The sequence below is a fragment of the Pelobates fuscus genome, chromosome 4 (assembly GCF_036172605.1).
Source record: "Pelobates fuscus isolate aPelFus1 chromosome 4, aPelFus1.pri, whole genome shotgun sequence".
NCBI lineage: Eukaryota > Metazoa > Chordata > Amphibia > Anura > Pelobatidae > Pelobates > Pelobates fuscus.
Window position 1 is genome coordinate 139,874,913 of NC_086320.1, and position 19,398 is coordinate 139,894,310.

A 19,398-nucleotide genomic window follows, 5' to 3' on the forward strand; every position below is an offset into this window, starting at 1 on the left:
CTCTCTGTAATGGCACAAGATGAGCAAAAAACAGCTTGAGAACTGAGCGGTGACCGACCGAAGGGCAGGCTATTTCAGTTGCTGCCCGTTCTCAGTATTCTCTTGCGACCCATTTTTTCTCTCCACAAGTTTAAGGGATAATCCAGACGTGGACCCCTTGCTCACGGTGCCTAGGGAGATATCAGCTATGCCTCACTGATGATGCCTTACAAGGCTGAAACGATCGTCTGGGGTTGCTGTGTCTTTCGTGCAGAGGGAACTTGCTGGCATTTTGGATCTGGACTGCCCGTATGGGTGGGACCAGTCTGATATGTTTCAGAGAAGTTCTCTCTGTAATGGCACAAGATGAGCAAAAAACAGCTTGAGAACTGAGCGGTGACCGACCGAAGGGCAGGCTATTTCAGTTGCTGCCCGTTCTCAGTATTCTCTTGCGACCCATTTTTTCTCTCCACAAGTTTAAGGGATAATCCAGACGTGGACCCCTTGCTCACGGTGCCTAGGGAGATATCAGCTATGCCTCACTGATGATGCCTTACAAGGCTGAAACGATCGTCTGGGGTTGCTGTGTCTCTCGTGCAGAGGGAACTTGCTGGCATTTTGGATCTGGACTGCCCGTATGGGTGGGACCAGTCTGATATGTTTCAGAGAAGTTCTCTCTGTAATGGCACAAGATGAGCAAAAAACTGCTTGAGAACTGAGCGGTGACCGACCGAAGGGCAGGCTATTTCAGTTGCTGCCCGTTCTCAGTATTCTCTTGCGACCCATTTTTTCTCTAAACAATGCACTTGACTAAGCACTTAGGGCGGCGTTTTTTTGACGCCCCCTGAAAGTGCCACCCTAGGCAAATGCCTTGTTTGCCTTGCGCAAAATACAGCCCTGCTGCCAACCTCTGCCAGTGCACATTGCCACTCATATCTGGTGGCACAATAGCGGGCATTTAAAAACCCACAAACTTTTTTTCACTGTAATAGATTGAATAGCAGTTAGTTGTCTGCAAGCGTCTGTGTGTCAGGCTCACAGTGGATACTGTGCCCACTTGCCCAGTGCTACCACTCATATCTGGTGTCACAATAGCGTGCATTTAAAAACAAAAAACTTTTTTCACTGTTATAGATTGAATAGCAGTTAGTTGACTGCAAGTGTCTGTGTGTCAGGCCAACAGTGTGTACTCTGCCAGTGCACATTGCCACTCATATCTGGTGTCACAATAGCGTGCATTTAAAAACAAAAAACTTTTTTCACTGTTATAGATTGAATAGCAGTTAGTTGTCTGCAAGCGTCTGTGTGTCAAGCCAACAGCGTGTACTCTGCCAACCTCTGCCAGTGCACATTGCCACTCATATCTGGTGTCACAATAGCGTGCATTTAAAACCAAAAAACTTTTTTCACTGTTATAGATTGAATAGCAGTTACTTGTCCTCAAGCGGGTGTGTCAGGCCTACAGCGTGTACTCTGCCAACCTTTGCCAGTGCACATTGCCACTAATATCTGGTGTCACAATAGCGTGCATTTAAAACCAAAAAACTTTTTTCACTGTTATAGATTGAATAGCAGTTAGTTGACTTCAAGCGGGTGTGTCAGGCCTACAGCGTGTACTCTGCCAACCTCTGCCACTGCACAGTACCATTCATATCTGGTCTCACAGTAGCTTGCAGGCATAGTACCACTGATCCCCCAAAAAATGACAGGCAGAGGCAGGCCACCCCACAGGGGCCATCGTGGTCGTGGTGCTGTGATTCCCTTTTGCCCTAGAATAATGCCCAGTTTTCAGAGGCCACGTACCCTGAACTTGAAAAGTTCTGAGGACATAGTTGACTGGCTAACACAGGACGCCCAAACTTCTACAGCTTCTGCTCGGAACCTTGACGCACCATCCTCCTCCAGCTTAGCTTCGGGCACCTCTCAAGATACCACTCACCCGCCTGCCGCCACCACCAACACTAGCACCACAGCTGCTTCACTTGGTATGTTGGAGGAGTTATTTACACATTCGTTTGAAGAAATGAGTGATGCGCAACCATTATTGCCAGAGGATGTAGATAACAGGGACATGTCTCAGGCAGGCAGTATTACACACATGGGCATACGGTATGATGATGATGATGTTGTACCCGCTGCTGCTTCCTTTGCTGAGTTGTCAGATACAAGTGAAGCGGTTGATGATGACGATGCGTCCATGGATGTCACGTGGGTGCCCGCTCGGCAAGAAGAAGAGCAGGACGAAAGTTCAGATGGGGAGACAGAGAGGAGGAGGAGACGAGTTGGAAGCAGGGGGAGGTCGTCCCAAGGAGCTAGTGACACAGTCAGACAGCATGCATTGGCACCCGGGGTCAGCCCGACAGCACGCCAATCAACGCATGCTGTGTCCACCACCAGAATGCCATCATTGCAGAGCTCAGCAGTGTGGCATTTTTTTGTGTGTCTGCCTCTGACAACATCGATGCCATTTGCAACCTGTGCCAAAAGAAACTGAGTTGTGGGAAGTCCAACACCCACCTAGGTACAATTGCTTTGCGTAGGCACTTGATCACACATCACAAACGCCTATGGGATCAACACATGAGTACAAGCAGCACACAAACTCAAAGCCGCCATCCTCCTCATGGTCCAGCATCTTCAGCCACGTCAACCACTGCTGTCCTCCTTGCCCCCTCTCAACCATCCGCCACTCTGTCTCTCGCCTTGAGCAGTTCCCGCTCATCTGCCCACAGTCAGGTGTCTGTCAAGGACATGTTTGAGCGTAAGAAGCCAACGTCAGAAAGTCACCCCCTTGCCCAGCGTCTGACAGCTGGCTTGTCTGAACTATTAGCCCGCCAGCTTTTACCATACAAGCTGGTGGAGTCTGAGGCGTTCAAAAAATGTGTGGCTATTGGGATACCGCAGTGGAAGGTACCTGGACGAAATTTCTTTGCACAAAAGGCAATCCCCAACCTGTACTCGATTGTGCAAAAGGAAGTAATGGCATGTCTGGCACACAGTGTTGGGGCAAGGGTCCATCTGACCACTGATACCTGGTCTGCAAAGCATGGTCAGGGCAGGTATATCACCTACACTGCGCATTGGGTAAACATGCTGACGGCTGCCAAGCATGGAATGCGTGGCTCTGCAGAGGAGTTGGTGATATTGCCACGACTTGCAGGCAGGCCTGCTGCCACCTCCTCTACTCCTCCTACTCCATCCTCTTCCATAACCTCCTCAGCTGAGTCCTCTTCTGCTGCTGCGTCTTGCTCCACATCAACGGCACCCCCCAGCTCCCCAGGTACTATTCCACATTCCGGATACGGCAGTGTCACGCCGTCTTGGGTTTGACTTGCTTGAAAGCATAGAGTCACACCGGACAAGCACTCCTGTCCATCCTGAACGCACAGGTGGAAAAGTGGCTGACTCCGCAGCAACTGGATATCGGCAAAGTGGTTTGTGACAATGGAACAAATTTGTTGGCGACATTGAAGTTGGGCAAGTTGACACATGTGCCGTACAATGCTTTGTGCATAGGTACACAGGCTTACAGGGCGTCCTGAAGCAGGCCAGGAAGGTGTGTGGCCATTTCAGGCGTTCCTACACGGCCATGGCGTACTTTGCAGATATCCAGCGGCGAAACAACATGCCAGTGAGGCGCTTGATTTGCGACAGCCCGACACATTGGAATTCAACACTCCTAATGTTCAACCACCTGCTCCAACAAGAAAAAGCAGTTAATGAATGTATGACCGGTGTGATAGGACAGCCTCTGGGGAACTGGGAATTTTTTTGCCACGTTACTGGACGCTCATGCGCAATGCCTGTAGGCTCATGCATCCTTTTGAGGAGGTGACAAACCTAGTCAGTCGCACCAAAGGCACCATCAGCGACATCATACCATTTGTTTTCTTCCTGGAGCGTGCCCTGCGAAGAGTGCTTGATCAGGCCGTAGATGAGCGTGAAGAGGAAGAGGAAGAGTTGTGGTCACCATCACCACCAGAAACAGCCTTATCAGCATCGCTTGCTGGACCTGTGGCAACGCTGGAAGAGGATTGTGAGGAAGAGGAGTCAGAGGAGGAATGTGTCTTTGAGGAGTAGGAGGAAGACCAACCACAACAGGCATCCCAGGGTGCTCGTTGTCACCTATCTGGTACCCGTGGTGTTGTACGTGGCTGGGGGGAAGAGCATACCTTCATTTAGATCACTGAGGAGGAGGAACGGGAAATGACTAGCTCGGCATCCAACCTTGTGCAAATGGGGTCTTTCATGCTATCGTGCCTGTTGAGGGACCCTCGTATAAAAAGGCTGAAGGAGAACGATCTGTACTGGGTGTCCACGCTACTAGACCCCCGGTATAAGCAGAAAGTGGCGGAAATGTTACCGAATTACAACAAGTCGGAAAGGATGCAGCATTTGCAAAATAAATTAAAAAGTATGCTTTACACAGCGTATAAGGGTGATGTCAAAGCACAACGGGAATCTAACAGGGGAAGAGGTGAAAGTAATCCTCCTCCTCCCACGACCACGCCGGCAAGGACAGGACGCTTTAAAGACGTGTTGTAGATGGAGGACATGCGGAGCTTTTTAAGTCCTACGCATCGCCACAGCCCTTCGGGATCCACCCTCAGAGAACGACTCGACCGACAGGTAGCAGACTACCTCGCCTTAACTGCAGATAATGACACTCTGAGGAGCGATGAACCCCTTGACTACTGGGTGTGCAGGCTTGACCTGTGGCCTGAGCTATCCCAATTTGCAATAGAACTTCTGGCCTGCCCCGCTTCAAGTGTCCTGTCAGAAAGGACCTTCAGTGCAGTGCAAAAAGTCTAGAGTACCTCATTAAGATGAAAGAGGGATGGATCCCGAAGGGACTGACAGTGGGCGATACATTCGACTAAAAAAGGCCTGATGAGATGAGCTGCCTTGGGCTAAAAATGGTGACCCTATGTGGGAGGAACAGTCCCTATTCTGCTCTGTGTCAGTGTGTATCAGGGTCTCTGAGGACAGGTGTCAATCCATATCTGCCAAGTGACCCTATGTAGGAGGAACAGTCCCTATTCTGCTCTGTGTCAGTGTGTATCAGGGTCTCTGAGGACAGGTGTCAATCCATATCTGCCAAGTGACCCTATGTAGGAGGAACAGTCCCTATTCTGCTCTGTGTCAGTGTGTATCGGGGTCCCTGAGGACAGGTGTCAATCCATATCTGCCAAGTGACCCTATGTAGGGGGAACAGTCCCTATTCTGCTCTGTGTCAGTGTGTATCAGGGTCCCTGAGGACAGGTGTCAATCCATATCTGCCAAGTGACCCTATGTAGGGGGAACAGTCCCTGTTCTGCTCTGTGTCAGTGTGTATCAGGGATCCTTAGGATGTGTCAATCCATATCTGCCAAGTGACCCTATGTAGGGGGAACAGTCCCTATTCTGCTCTGTGTCAGTGTGTATCAGTGTCCCTGAGGACAGGTGTCAATCCATATCTGCCAAGTGAGGGGGAACAGTCCCATGTAGGGGGAACAGTCCCATGTAGGGGGAACAGTCCCTATTCTGCTCTGTGTCAGTGTGTATCAGGGTCCCTGAGGACAGGTGTCAATACATATCTGCCAAGTGACCCTATGTAGGGGGAACAGTCCCTATTCTGCTCTGTGTCAGTGTGTATCAGGGTCCCTGAGGACAGGTGTCAATCCATATCTGCCAAGTGACCCTATGTAGGGGGAACAGTCCCTATTCTGCTCTGTGTCAGTGTGTATCAGGGATCCTTAGGATGTGTCAATCCATATCTGCCAAGTGACCCTATGTAGGGGGAACAGTCCCTATTCTGCTCTGTGTCAGTGTGTATCAGTGTCCCTGAGGACAGGTGTCAATCCATATCTGCCAAGTGAGGGGGAACAGTCCCATGTAGGGGGAACAGTCCCATGTAGGGGGAACAGTCCCTATTCTGCTCTGTGTTAGTGTGTATCAGGGTCCCTGAGGACAGGTGTCAATACATATCTGCCAAGTGACCCTATGTAGGGGGAACAGTCCCTATTCTGCTCTGTGTCAGTGTGTATCAGGGTCCCTGAGGACAGGTGTCAATCCATATCTGCCAAGTGACCCTATGTAGCGGGAACAGTCCCTATTCTGCTCTGTGTCAGTGTGTGTCAGGGTCCCTGAGGACAGGTGTCAATCCATATCTGCCAAGTGACCCTATGTAGGGGGAACAGTCCCTATTCTGCTCTGTGTCAGTGTGTATCAGGGTCTCTGAGGACAGGTGTCAATCCATATGTCAAGGTGTCAATATGTCATATGTCAGGTGTCAATTCATATCCATTGTGATTTAGGAATGTTAGGTGATTTATGCCCTTTATGGATTAAAACCAGACTCTGCATCAACTGTGTAATTTTCCATGGGAGTTTTGCCATGGATCCCCCTCCGGCATGCCACAGTCCAGGTGTTAGTCCCCTTCAAACAAATTTTCCATCACTATTGTGGCCAGAAAGAGTCCCTGTGGGTTTTAAAATCCGCCTGCCCATTGAAGTCAATGACGGATCGCCCAGTTCGCCGGTTCGCGAACGTTTGAGGAAGTTCGCGTTCGCCATTCGCGAACCGAAAATGTTATGTTCGCAACATCACTAGTGACAAGTAGCACAAGGCTCTGTGCTTGATATGTCTGGTATTTTCCTTCCTTTCCTTTGTCCTCCGTGTGCTTCCCTGGCTTTATATACATTAATAATATAGTTGAGTAAATTAACTTTATTAACCAGCCTCGGATAGACACTGGGGCTGTTGGGTGAGAGAAAAAGAAAAATAATGCTATACACTTACATTTGGCAAGGGCTGGAAGCTTCAGCTTCTCTCTTTGCTCTGCTTGTGCTACTTCCAAGATGACTTCTTGATTCTCTCTCATTTGGGCACTTAACCCGACCATCTGGTGCCATGAGCCAATGATGGTCCCTGAGTAGAGAGGCCAATAGCATGCCTCCACTCATGGGCAGCTGGCTCCGAATAGCAACTCATTGGGAGGCCCCTAAAATTCTTTCTTAAGAGAGACTAGGCATGTGCAAAACCTGCTGAAACAGGGCAGATTTTAAACCTGCCCTATAATTTTTACATGTCTAGTTGCTCTCAAGAAAGCGCATCCAAACGGCTACCAATGAGGTGGGAGGGACATTGCAGAACTAAAACCTATTACAGACTTAAAGAGACAATAATGTTTTTACCATATTGTTTTGCTTAAAACCCTTCATCAAGTATAATAATCTTAATGTTTCTAAACTATTGCAAATATATTTTTTTTCTTCAACTATTTGCTATTGCAGTAATATGTACTGTATTTTTTATTGTATTTTTTATGGGAATCTCCTTCACAACTGAGGGGCATTAGATAAAGAGACATGTACTTATTATTGGCAAAAAATATTATACACTGAAATTAGATTGCGACCATATAAAAGAAATGCATTGATCAAGAGTATATTTATTCATCCACCTACATTGTTACATTTTAACACTGAACACAAGTAAAATGCTTTGTTATATCAATTATTATTATTATTATTATTGCCATTTATATAGCGCCAACAGATTCAGTAGCCAGTGGTGTATCCTGGTTTTGTGCTGCCCTAGACACACACTCACTCACTAGCAGACACACACTAACTAACAGACACACACACTCACACTATCAGGCAAACACACACACAGTCAGAGACACACAGACACAGTCAGACACTAACAGACACACGCACTAATAGACACACACACTAACAGACACACACACTCTAACAGACACACACACTCACACTAACAGGCAAACACACACACAGTCAGACACACACACACATTAACAGACACACACTCACTCACTAACAGACACACACTCACTCACTAACAGACACACACAGTCAGATACACACACAGTCAGACACAAAAACACACACACTAACACATTTTTTTAACCTCCCCCCCAGCCTCCTTACCATTGGGAATGCTGGGGGGGGTCTCTTTCTCCCTGGTGGTCCAGTGGCTGCAGGGCGTGCGGCGCTGGCGGCTGGCGAGGGAGCACTTCCTCTGAGCACTCTGCTCAGCTCCCTCGCACGCCGCCCGCAGAGTGAGGCTGGGAGCCGGAATATGACATCATCTTCCGGCTCCCAGCCTCAGTCTGCGGGTGGTGCGCGAGGGAGCTGAGCAGAGTGCTCAGAGGAAGTGCTCCCTCGCCAGTCGCCAGCGCCGCCCGCCCTGCAGCCAGCGCACAGCAGCCCAGCAGCCCAGCAGCCCAGCAGCCCAGCAGCCCAGCATGTCTGTTAGCCACAGGGCTAACCAGGCATTTGCCCTGGGCGTTTGGGGGCGGCGTTTTTTGCCGCCCCCTGGAAAATGCCGCCCAAGGCAAATGCCTTGTTTGCCTCGCGGCTAAAACGTCCCTGTCCGTAGCGATTTACAATATTATGAGAGGGGGGAATTTAACTATAAATAGGACAATTACAAGAAAACTTAGAGCGATAGGTTGAAGAGGACCCTGCTGAAACGAGCTTACAGTCTATAGGAGGTGGGGTATAAAACACTAAAGGAAATAGCAACCAAATGTGGTGGGAGTGAAGCAGAGCTGGAGGAGAGAGTAAAGTGCTGCTCTTTAGGAGAGAGCAAGAAACAGGTATGTGAGGTAGAGGTTACTCTGGGAGGCCATAACCTTTCCTAAAGAGATGGGTTTTAAGGCACTTCTTAAACGATCAAAGACTAGGGGAGAGTCTGATGGCGGGAGGCAGGCTATTCCATGTGAAGGGAGCCTCCCACGAGTCCTGCAAGCGGGAGTTGGCCGTACGGGTGCGAGCAGCGGACAGGAGAAGGCCACAGGTAGAGTGGAGAGACAGAGAAGGGGCGTACCTGTGGATCTGTGAAGAAATATAAGAGGGGCTAGAATTGTTCAGTGCTTTATAGGTATGGGTTAGCACTTTGAATTAACTCCTACAGGATACATGTAAGGATTGACAGAGGGGTGAGGTGTGAGAGGACCGACTAGAAAGGAAAATCATTCTGGCGGCGGAATTCATTCCAGACTGTAGCAGGGCAATATGGTTTTTGGGAAGACCAATTAGGAGAGGGTTACAATAATCCATGCGGGAAATTACTAGAGCATGGACAAGTTCCTTGGTAGCATCTCGCGTAAGAATTGGGAGGATGTGAGCAATGTTTTTAAGATGGAATCTACAGGATTTGGCAACATACTGGATGTGAGGCTCAAAGGTGAGGCCAAAATCAAGTATGATGCCAAGACAGCGCGCTTGCAAGGATGGACTTATGTGGATACCACTAACCTGAAGGGAGAACGAAAGAGGAGGATCATTATTAGGAAGAGGAAAGACACAAAACTCAGTTTTAGAGAGATTGAGTTTCAGAAAGCGGGAGGACATCCAGTCAGAGATGGAAGAAAGGCAAGCAGTGACAAATTGCAGAATGGCATAGAGAGGTCCGGGGAGGAGAGATATATCTGGGTGTCATCAGCGTACAGGTGGTAGTGGAATCCAAATGAGGTAATAAGTTTGCCAAGAGAGGCAGTATAAAGAGAAAATAGAAGGGGACCAAGGACAGAGCCTTGGGGGACTCCAACCGAGACCAGATGACGGGAGGAGGTATCATTAGAAAAGGAGACCCTGAATGAGCATTGGGAGAAATAAGAGAAAAACCACGAGAGGACAGAGTCACAGAGACCAAGTGATTGAAGAGTTTGAAGAAGGAAAGCATGATCAACGGTGTCAAAGGCAGTGGAGAGGTCAAGAATAATTAGTATGGAGAAGTGGCCTTTGGATTTAGCTGCGACAAGTCTTTCCAGAAGCTTTGAGGAAAAAGGGAGCAGGGGTATGGGACGATAGTTAGAGGGGTCAAGAGATGTTTTTTTCAGGATAGGTACTACAGTGGCATGTTTAAGGTCAGCAGGGACAATGCCAGAAGAGAGAGAGCAGTTGAAGATGTGTGTTAAGGAAGGCACAAGACAGGGGGAGAGTGATCTGATAAGGTGCAATGGGACAGGATCGGGCGGGCAAGTGGTGGGGCGAGAGGAAAGGAGAAGCGCAGCCACCTCTTGTTCAATAGTCAGGGAGAAAGTCTGAAGGGTAGGAAAGGCATGATCTACGTGTGGTTGATAAAGAGAACAGCAAAGTGGGGAGAATTCTTTCCTTAGCTGTTCAATCTTGTTGGTAAAGTAGCATGCAAAACTATCGACTGTAAGGTTAGTTTGAGGGGTGGCCACAGCAGGGTGAAGAAGAGAGTTAAAGGTGTCAAAGAGACGCCTGAGATTGCGGGAGCATGAACTAATGAGAGTGGAAAAGTATGACTGTTTGGCGAGGGCAAGGGCTGCGCTGTATGAACACAGTATGAATCTATAATTGAGATAGTCTGCCTGAGTGCGAGACTTCCTCCAGGAACGTTCATCACAATGGGAGCATCTTTGCAGGTAGCGTGTTGATTTAGAATGCCACGATTGGGGGCTCGCCCTCCTCGAGATGCATGTTTGGAGCGGGACTGCAGTGTCAAAGGCAGAGGTGAGGGTAGTGTTATATGTGGAGATGGCCAGTGTGGGACAGGAAAGGAAAGGGATGGATAGAAGTTGTGAATCAATATCAGCCTACAGCTGCTAGAGGTCAATAGAATAAAGGTTCCTCCTGAGTTGAGGGCGGTTAAGCTGAGATTGTTGGGTGAGGGGGTACTTGAGAGCAAACTATAAGAGGTGGTGATCAGAGAGAGGAAATGGATGAACGTTAATACAATGTACCAAAATAACAAAAAAACATTCAGGACACTAGGGTGATGCCTGATGAAGGGACCTCCGTCCTAAAAGCTTGCAAAATATCTCTTTTCATTAGCCAATAAAGGTATCACTTATACAATTTTTTTGTTCAAAATACGAAATAATGTAACTTTTTTGTATGTAATTAGATTTTTCCTGGGTACTACAGTAACCCTAATTTTATGTGGCAACAATTATTTTTTAATTTTATTCTCATTTAGGTAACTGACTAATATGGTACCAATAAAACAATTATTTGTATGCTTCAATGGAACAAAAAGTAAGAAAAAATGTATTTCACTATAAAACTTTGTAAAGAAAATTAGGGGATTAACAATCTGTCCATTTTGATATTTTTGTGTGTCTTTTTATTTTTTTATTTTTTTGACAGGTTACTCACAAGTCACTCACCTCTATATATCAAAAAATGTAGGCTGTGTATTAGAAGAAAGTGAGTTTATATGGCTTCGGTGAACAGATGAACTTCAGTAGCTTGACAGCTGTAACAGATAGCCAAGCTTACTGGGGACAAACAGGCTCTGGCAACATTTGAGCAGGACAAAGAGACGTTGACAATGTTAGGAAATGAAAGAAAGAATATGGGTATTTAAAGTAAGTAAATTGAGTACGGTTCTGCCAATAATACCTCTGAGCAATTATTGTACTTAGAACAAGAAAAATGGCAAAACAAAATGCTTCACATCAATTAAAGCCAAAGAATAATGATCTTCATGGCTAAAGCTAATTTTTCACAGTTTATATTAATGTTGCATAGAGGGCTAGCATGAATGGCTGTACACAGTACTATCTTATAGTAATAGGACATGAAACTATTAAAGTGCAGTTTGATCAAAACTAATATGTGCTATGGTACTGTAAGTATAAATCATATAATTAATATATAAATTGCTAGTTTGGTGTGTTAACATTGAGAATGAAGAGAAAGAAGCTATTTTGCTAATTCCATCATTCTGTAAGGCACAGTGAGGGTTAGAAAGAAAAAGGACCAGAAACAAATTCCAAGAATAGGCACCCCAGGCTACAAATTGGGAAGCAGAGATCAGGTCATGATCAGGATCCACCATATAACCAATATTGCACAGGTAACCATATCAATAAAACTACAGGCCTTCAATACATTATTTAAGGTAGAAGGTCCATACCGAAGAAAACATTAATATTATACTCATGTATATGTAACTAGCAAGCTAATACTGCTGTAGCACCCGTCACCCCCTTAAAATAAAATAAAATATTTTGTTGTGGTAAGTACTAATGGTAAGTGTGGGTTAGAAAACATTTGCATCCATCTAATGGCTGAAGATGCTGCTGAGATACTGAACAACTATGTCAAGATTTGGGACATGTTTAAAAAAAGAAATTCTGGATTTGGATCTCTCAGACATGCTTAGTGTGCTCTAATAGGATTTCTGACATCTCCTATATGTTTTTTATTGGGCCATGAGATAACTAAAACCCTAAACCATACATCACATTCACATAAAAAATTACATATTCACAATCAATCCATTCAGGGGAACAACATATTAAAAAATGGCATGAATCAGACCAGGGGTTAAAAAGTTAGTAAAAGTATCTTTTGGGGCCTGGCTGGCACGTGGCTATCTGGCCCAGACCGGTTTTACAGAGCCCTCTATCCTGGAGACAATGGGAAAATAATCCAATTATATCCAAGGATAGAGGCAGACTCCATTGAGCACATGGTTGCAAAAAGACATAAAATGACACAATGTTACAATTACTACATAAAACATATACATGCAACATATCCCCAGATAGCTTAGGTCTGAGCGCACATTATTGAAGGGTGCTCAGACCACACACATACAGTTCAATTGCCATGGAGCTAAAGTCTTTCCCATAGTCTTTCATTATATGAATGGGCTCCATGGCATAGCTATCTGGGGTATCACCGTTCACACAGTACAAGTACCGAATGACCCCACTGTATTTAAAGGGCCAGAATGAGTGACATACACTCTGGTATGGCCGACTACTGTTTTTAAAGGGCCCAATCTCCCAGGGCCATAGTCCAAAGGCAGTGGGCGGCAACCAGGCTCCTCAAATGCAATGTGGCGAGATTGGTCTCGTCACACCATATATGTGTATCTATAGCTTTCTGGTATTTGACAGGGCATGACATATCACTGGGTCAGAGGTGAGTACATAGAGTAAAGTGAGCAAAAACCATTACGTCAGGGGACATAACAACATTCAAAGGGTAGAGTCTAGCTCTCCTACATATTTAAACCTTTCAATCTCACTGCTGGGCTAACCCAGCATTAACCAGTTGCTGTTAAAAAAAAAAAAAAAACCTGGAGTTTATGTTGTGCATGCTATCACTAGTAGTTACATTAAAGTCTTCACTATTTTTGCACCATGGCCCAACTGTTTCAAATTATGCCTGGATAAGTGAACCTATAGCTCATATAGTAGATCTCCAAAACTTGCTACAACAACTTGTGACTGTGGGCAAGTTGAAGACTTGAGAGGGAGACATGATAAATTGTAAAAAGGACATAAAATTAAATATTGGATTTTGGAGTAAGGCCCTATTATTTGAAAAGGGATATTTTTCAAATAATAGGGCCTTACTCCAAAATCCAATATTTAATTTTCAAGAGGTGGTTAAATTAAGGATAAAAATGCATGCAATTCTGAAATTGAAACATATGGAGAAGGCACCAAGCAACACTAGAAAGGTGAATTATTATAGTGAAATTAGGCATGCAATTCTGAAAAGTGGGCCTTGTATCCGTGCAGAGTAAACCATAGGAGGACAGTCAAATTCACAGGGGTACAGTCTAGTGCCTAGCACCCTAAACACTTACCAGCTACCACTACGTATGCTGGTACAATAACTAGCATAAAGGAAGTGTTTTAGAATGTGGGAGGTGGGAGAAAGGGGACTGTATTAAGAAACCATGTTGAGATGCAATGATTTTTTATTTTAGAATTACCAGAGTGATGAAATACCAAAGGCACAAAAATACATTTTAAAAATAAATAAATAAATACTTTATAAACTAGGCTTATTTAAACTACAAATGATCACAAACATTGCTTTAAATGTAGATCGTACTTGCCGCAATACTTGACTTGTCCATCCGCAACTCTTATAGGACTTAATGGTCCCAATAGGTACTGCACTATTTACAAGCAATGGTACTTTAGACATAGAAATGTGCAACAAATTAAAGGAAATAAATCAATAAATCAATGGGAACAACAAAAAATGGGGTTCTGGTTGGGTTAATGTCCCAGTCATACACAAACAGGACAATTGACATTTGACATTAATAGTGCAAATATTGCACATGATTATATTAGAACATAGCGAATGTAATAAGTTAAAAAATAATATGCCTAATTGAAAATAAACTAAAAAAAAAAAAAAAAGATAACTAGGGGGTGCTTAAATTGCTCCCTTATTTTTCTCATAATATATATAATCTGAATTTTTTTACATTTTTATTGTTAGTTGTGACCTAGATAAATTCACTTTTTATACTTTGCTAGATCCAGTTTAAAGAGATAATCTGTCTCTACATTTTGTAGTTCTTCATCAGGATTTCCTATATTATCCTCCGAGTTTTACGTAAAGTTTCCTTTATATAGTTTTTAGGTTGGGAGGGGGGGAGGGGGGGAAGGGAAGAGGTGGACAAACATCTGCAATGACAGCATGAAAGAGAGATTAGGACTTTATCTCCAGAATTGCCAGAGTCACCATTTAGCAGATTACCTTGGCTACAAGTATAGATTATACTGAGAACAATGGTTATATGCACACCTAATAACAACACAAGACAGTTAGTTAAAAAAGAGTAAATACTCACATTTAGACCCTTACAAAAGAAAATAATTATAACACATTACAATAATCAATTCAGTAATCTCTATTTAATGACTATAAATAACACTAAATCTGTCAATAACACAACCCTCTTTACGCAGAAGAAGCAGGGAGGCCGGGAGAAAATCTCAGCATAAGATGAAGCCAATATTTCATTAACATGCACGGTTTAAAACTCCCATAAAGGATAAGCAGTTGGCTTATCTGAGGTATGAAGAGGGGGATCAATGGGATAGAAATAAATGCTACACTTCTGTGAAGCAAGAAAAAAAACTAAGTGATAGTGATGTGTCTCACACATTCTCATCTTCAATTTATCGTCAGGCCAATCTAGCCCTTAGAAGTCACTTAAAGATGCTTATAGCTGAGCTAACGAAGGTTATCATCTTAGATACATCCAAATGCTTGGGATCGATACATAGTAAGACTATATTGTAATTAAAAGTATACACCTGAGCTTTTTATGTTACAATGAAATGTGAAATTTGATTGGTGATTTCTGGTCTGGGATTATATTATACTTTGCTTGCTTGCAAAATACTGTATACTTAAATAACAATAATACAATTGCAAAATATACTTTTTTCAGGGGGAACATCACCTCACTCATTGGCATTTAAAATAAAATGCAATGTAAGAAATGCATTTGCTCCGAAATATCTGACTTGTATTCTCTGTGTTTTGTACTTTATGATAATTAAAATGTTATCAAAATTCTTTACTAGTGATGTACCGAACTGTCCGCCGGCGAACAGTTCCCGGCGAAATTAGCGTGTTCGCATTCGCCGCAGCGGGCGGACACATGCGCAGTTCAATCCGCCCCCTATTCGTCATCATTGGGCAAACTTTGACCCTGTGCCTCTCGGTCAGCAGACACATTCCAGCCAATCAGCAGCACTCCCTCCCTTCCACACCCTCCAACCTCCCTCCCAGCATCCATTTTCGATTCATTCGGAAGATGCATGCTTAGTGAGAGGAGGGAAAGTTTAGCTGCTGCTGATTAGATAGGGAAATTGATAGCTAGGCTAGGGTATTCAGTGTCCACTACAATCCTGAAGGACTCATCTGATCTCTGCTGTAAGGACAGCACCCCAAAAAGCCCTTTTTAGGGCTAGAACATCAGGCTGCTTTTTTTTTTTTCCTGTGTAATGTAATTGCAGGTGCCTGCCTGCCAGCTTCTATGTGAGGTTCACATTGGATACTGTGCCTACTTGCCCAGTGCCACCACTCATATCTGTTTTAACAATAGGTTAAGCTTTACATTTAAAATAAATATTTTTTTTTCACTGTAATAGAAGAGCAGTTGCCTGCCTGCCAGCTTCTGTGTCAGGTTGGATGCCTTGCCCATTTGCACAGTCAGTGCCACCACTCATATCTGTTTTAACAATTGGTTAAGCTTTAGATTTTAAATAAATAATTTTTTTCACTGTAATAGAAGAGCAGTTGCCTGCCTGCCAGCTTCTGTGTGAGGTTCACATTGGATACTGTGCCCACTAGCCCAGTGCCACCACTCATATCTGTTTTAACAATTGGTTAAGCTTTAGATTTAAAATAAATATTTTTTTTTCACTGTAATAGAAGAGCAGTTGCCTGCCTGCCAGCTTCTGTGTCAGGTTGGATGCCTTGCCCATTTGCACAGTCAGTGCCACCACTCATATCTGTTTTAACAATAGCTTAAGCTTTAGATTTTAAAGAAATCATTTTTTTTCACTGTAATAGAAGATCAGTTAGTTGTCTGCAAGCATCTGGGTGTCAGGCCTACTTCAGCGTGTGCTCTGCAGACCTGTGCCAGCGTGCTTTGACAGTTGCCAATCATATCTGGTGTCTCTTTAGCGTGCTTTTACAAAGAAAAAAGGTTACCAGTGTAAGCTAATAGCAGACAGTCAGTGTCCTTCAAGCGGCTCTGTCAGGCCTTCCTTCAGCGTGTGCCCTGCACAACCCTGCCAGCGTACTTTGACAGTTGCCACTCATATCTTGTGTCTCTATAGCGTGCTTTTACAACCAAAATTTTGTTTCCACTGTAATAGAAGAGCAGTTGCCTGCCTGCCAGCTTCTGTGTGAGGTTCACATTGGATACTGTGCCTACTTGCCCAGTGCCACCACTCATATCTGTTTTAACAATTGGTTAAGCTTTACATTTAAAATAAATATTTTTTTTCACTGTAATAGAAGAGCAGTTAGTTGTCTGCAAGCGTCTGGGTGTCAGGCCTACTTCAGCGTGTGCTCTGCAGACCTGTGCCAGCGTGCTTTGACAGTTGCCACTCATATCTTGTGTCTCTATAGCATGCTTTTACAACCAAAATTTTGTTTCCACTGTAATAGAAGAGCAGTTGCCTGCCTGCCAGCTTCTGTGTGAGGTTCACATTGGATACTGTGCCTACTTGCCCAGTGTCACCACTCATATCTGTTTTAACAATTGGTTAAGCTTTACATTTAAAATAAATATTTTTTTTCACTGTAATAGAAGAGCAGTTAGTTGTCTGCAAGCGTCTGGGTGTCAGGCCTACTTCAGCGTGTGCTCTGCAGACCTGTGCCAGCGTGCTTTGACAGTTGCCACTCATATCTTGTGTCTCTATAGCGTGCTTTTACAACCAAAATTTTGTTTCCACTGTAATAGAAGAGCAGTTGCCTGCCTGCCAGCTTCTGTGTGAGGTTCACATTGGATACTGTGCCTACTTGCCCAGTGCCACCACTCATATCTGTTTTAACAATTGGTTAAGCTTTACATTTAAAATAAATATTTTTTTTTCACTGTAATAGAAGAGCAGTTAGTTGTCTGCAAGCGTCTGTGTGTCAGGCCTACTTCAGCGTGTTCTCTGCAGACCTGTGCCAGCGTGCTTTGACAGTTGCCACTCATATCTGGTGTCTCTATAGCGTGCTTTTACAACCAAAATTTAGTTTCCACTGTAATAGAAGAGCAGTTGCCTGCCTGCCAGCTTCTGTGTGAGGTTCACATTGGATACTGTGCCTACTTGCCCAGTGCCACCACTCATATCTGTTTTAACAATTGGTTAAGCTTTACATTTAAAATAAATATTTTTTTTTCACTGTAATTGAAGAGCAGTTAGTTGTCTGCAAGCGTCTGGGTGTCAGGCCTACTTCAGCGTGTGCTCTGCAGACCTGTCCCAGCGTGCTTTGACAGTTGCCACTCATATCTGGTGTCTCTTTAGCGTGCTTTTACAAAGAAAAAAGGTTTCCAGTGTAAGCTAATAGCAGACAGTCAGTGTCCTTCAAGCGGCTCTGTCAGGCCTTCCTTCAGCTTGTGCCCTGCACAACCCTGCCAGCGTACTTTGACAGTTGCCACTCATATCTTGTGTCTCTATAGCGTGCTTTTACAACCAAAATTTTGTTTCCACTGTAATAGAAGAGCAGTTGCCTGCCTGCCAGCTTCTGTGTGAGGTTCACATTGGATACTTTGCCTACTTGCCCACTGCCACCACTCATATCTGTTTTAACAATTGGTTAAGCTTTACATTTAAAATAAATAATTTGTTTTCACTGTAATAGAAGAGCAGTTGCCTGCCTGCCAGCTTCTGTGTCAGGTTGGATGCCTTGCCCATTTGCACAGTCAGTGCCACCACTCATATCTGTTTTAACAATAGCTTAAGCTTTAGATTTTAAAGAAATAAATTTTTTTCACTGTAATAGAAGATCAGTAAGTTGTCTGCAAGCGTCTGGGTGTCAGGCCTACTTCAGCGTGTGCTCTGTAGACCTGTTCCAGCGTGCTTTGACAGTTGCCAATCATATTTGGTGTCTCTATAGCGTGCTTTTAAAACCAAAATTTGTTTTTCACTGTTATAGATTGAATAGCAGTTACTTGTCTTCAAGCGGGTGTCTCAGGCCTACAGTGTGTGCTCTGCAGAACTGTTCCAGTGCACATTGCCAATCATATCTGGTGTCTCTATAGCGTGCTTTTAAAACCAAAATTTGTTTTTCACTGTTATAGATTGAATAGCAGTTACTTGTCTTCAAGCGGGTGTCTCAGGCCTACAGTGTGTGCTCTGCAGAACTGTTCCAGTGCACATTGCCAATCATATCTGGTGTCTCTATAGCGTGCTTTTAAAACCAAAATTTGTTTTTCACTGTTATAGATTGAATAGCAGTTACTTGTCTTCAAGCGGGTGTCTCAGGCCTACAGTGTGTGCTCTGCAGAACTGTTCCAGTGCACATTGCCAATCATATCTGGTGTCTCTATAGCGTGCTTTTAAAACCAAAATTTGTTTTTCACTGTTATAGATTGAATAGCAGTTACTTGTCTTCAAGCGGGTGTCTCAGGCCTACAGTGTGTGCTCTGCAGAACTGTTCCAGTGCACATTGCCAATCATATCTGGTGTCTCTATAGCGTGCTTTTAAAACCAAAATTTGTTTTTCACTGTTATAGATTGAATAGCAGTTACTTGTCTTCAAGCGGGTGTCTCAGGCCTACAGTGTGTGCTCTGCAGAACTGTTCCAGTGCACATTGCCAATCATATCTGGTGTCTCTATAGCGTGCTTTTAAAACCAAAATTTGTTTTTCACTGTTATAGATTGAATAGCAGTTACTTGTCTTCAAGCGGCTCTGTCAGTCCTTCCTTCAGCGTGTGCTCTGCAGAACTGTTCCAGTGCACATTGCCAATCATATCTGGTCTCACAGTAGCTTGCATGCATAGTACCACTAATCCCCAAAAAAATGACAGGCAGAGGCAGGCCACCCCGCAGGGGCCGTCGTGGTCGTGGTGCTGTGATTCCCTTTTGCCCTAGAATAATGCCCAGTTTTCAGAAGCCACGTACCCTGAACTTGAAAAGTTCTGAGGACTTAGTTGACTGGCT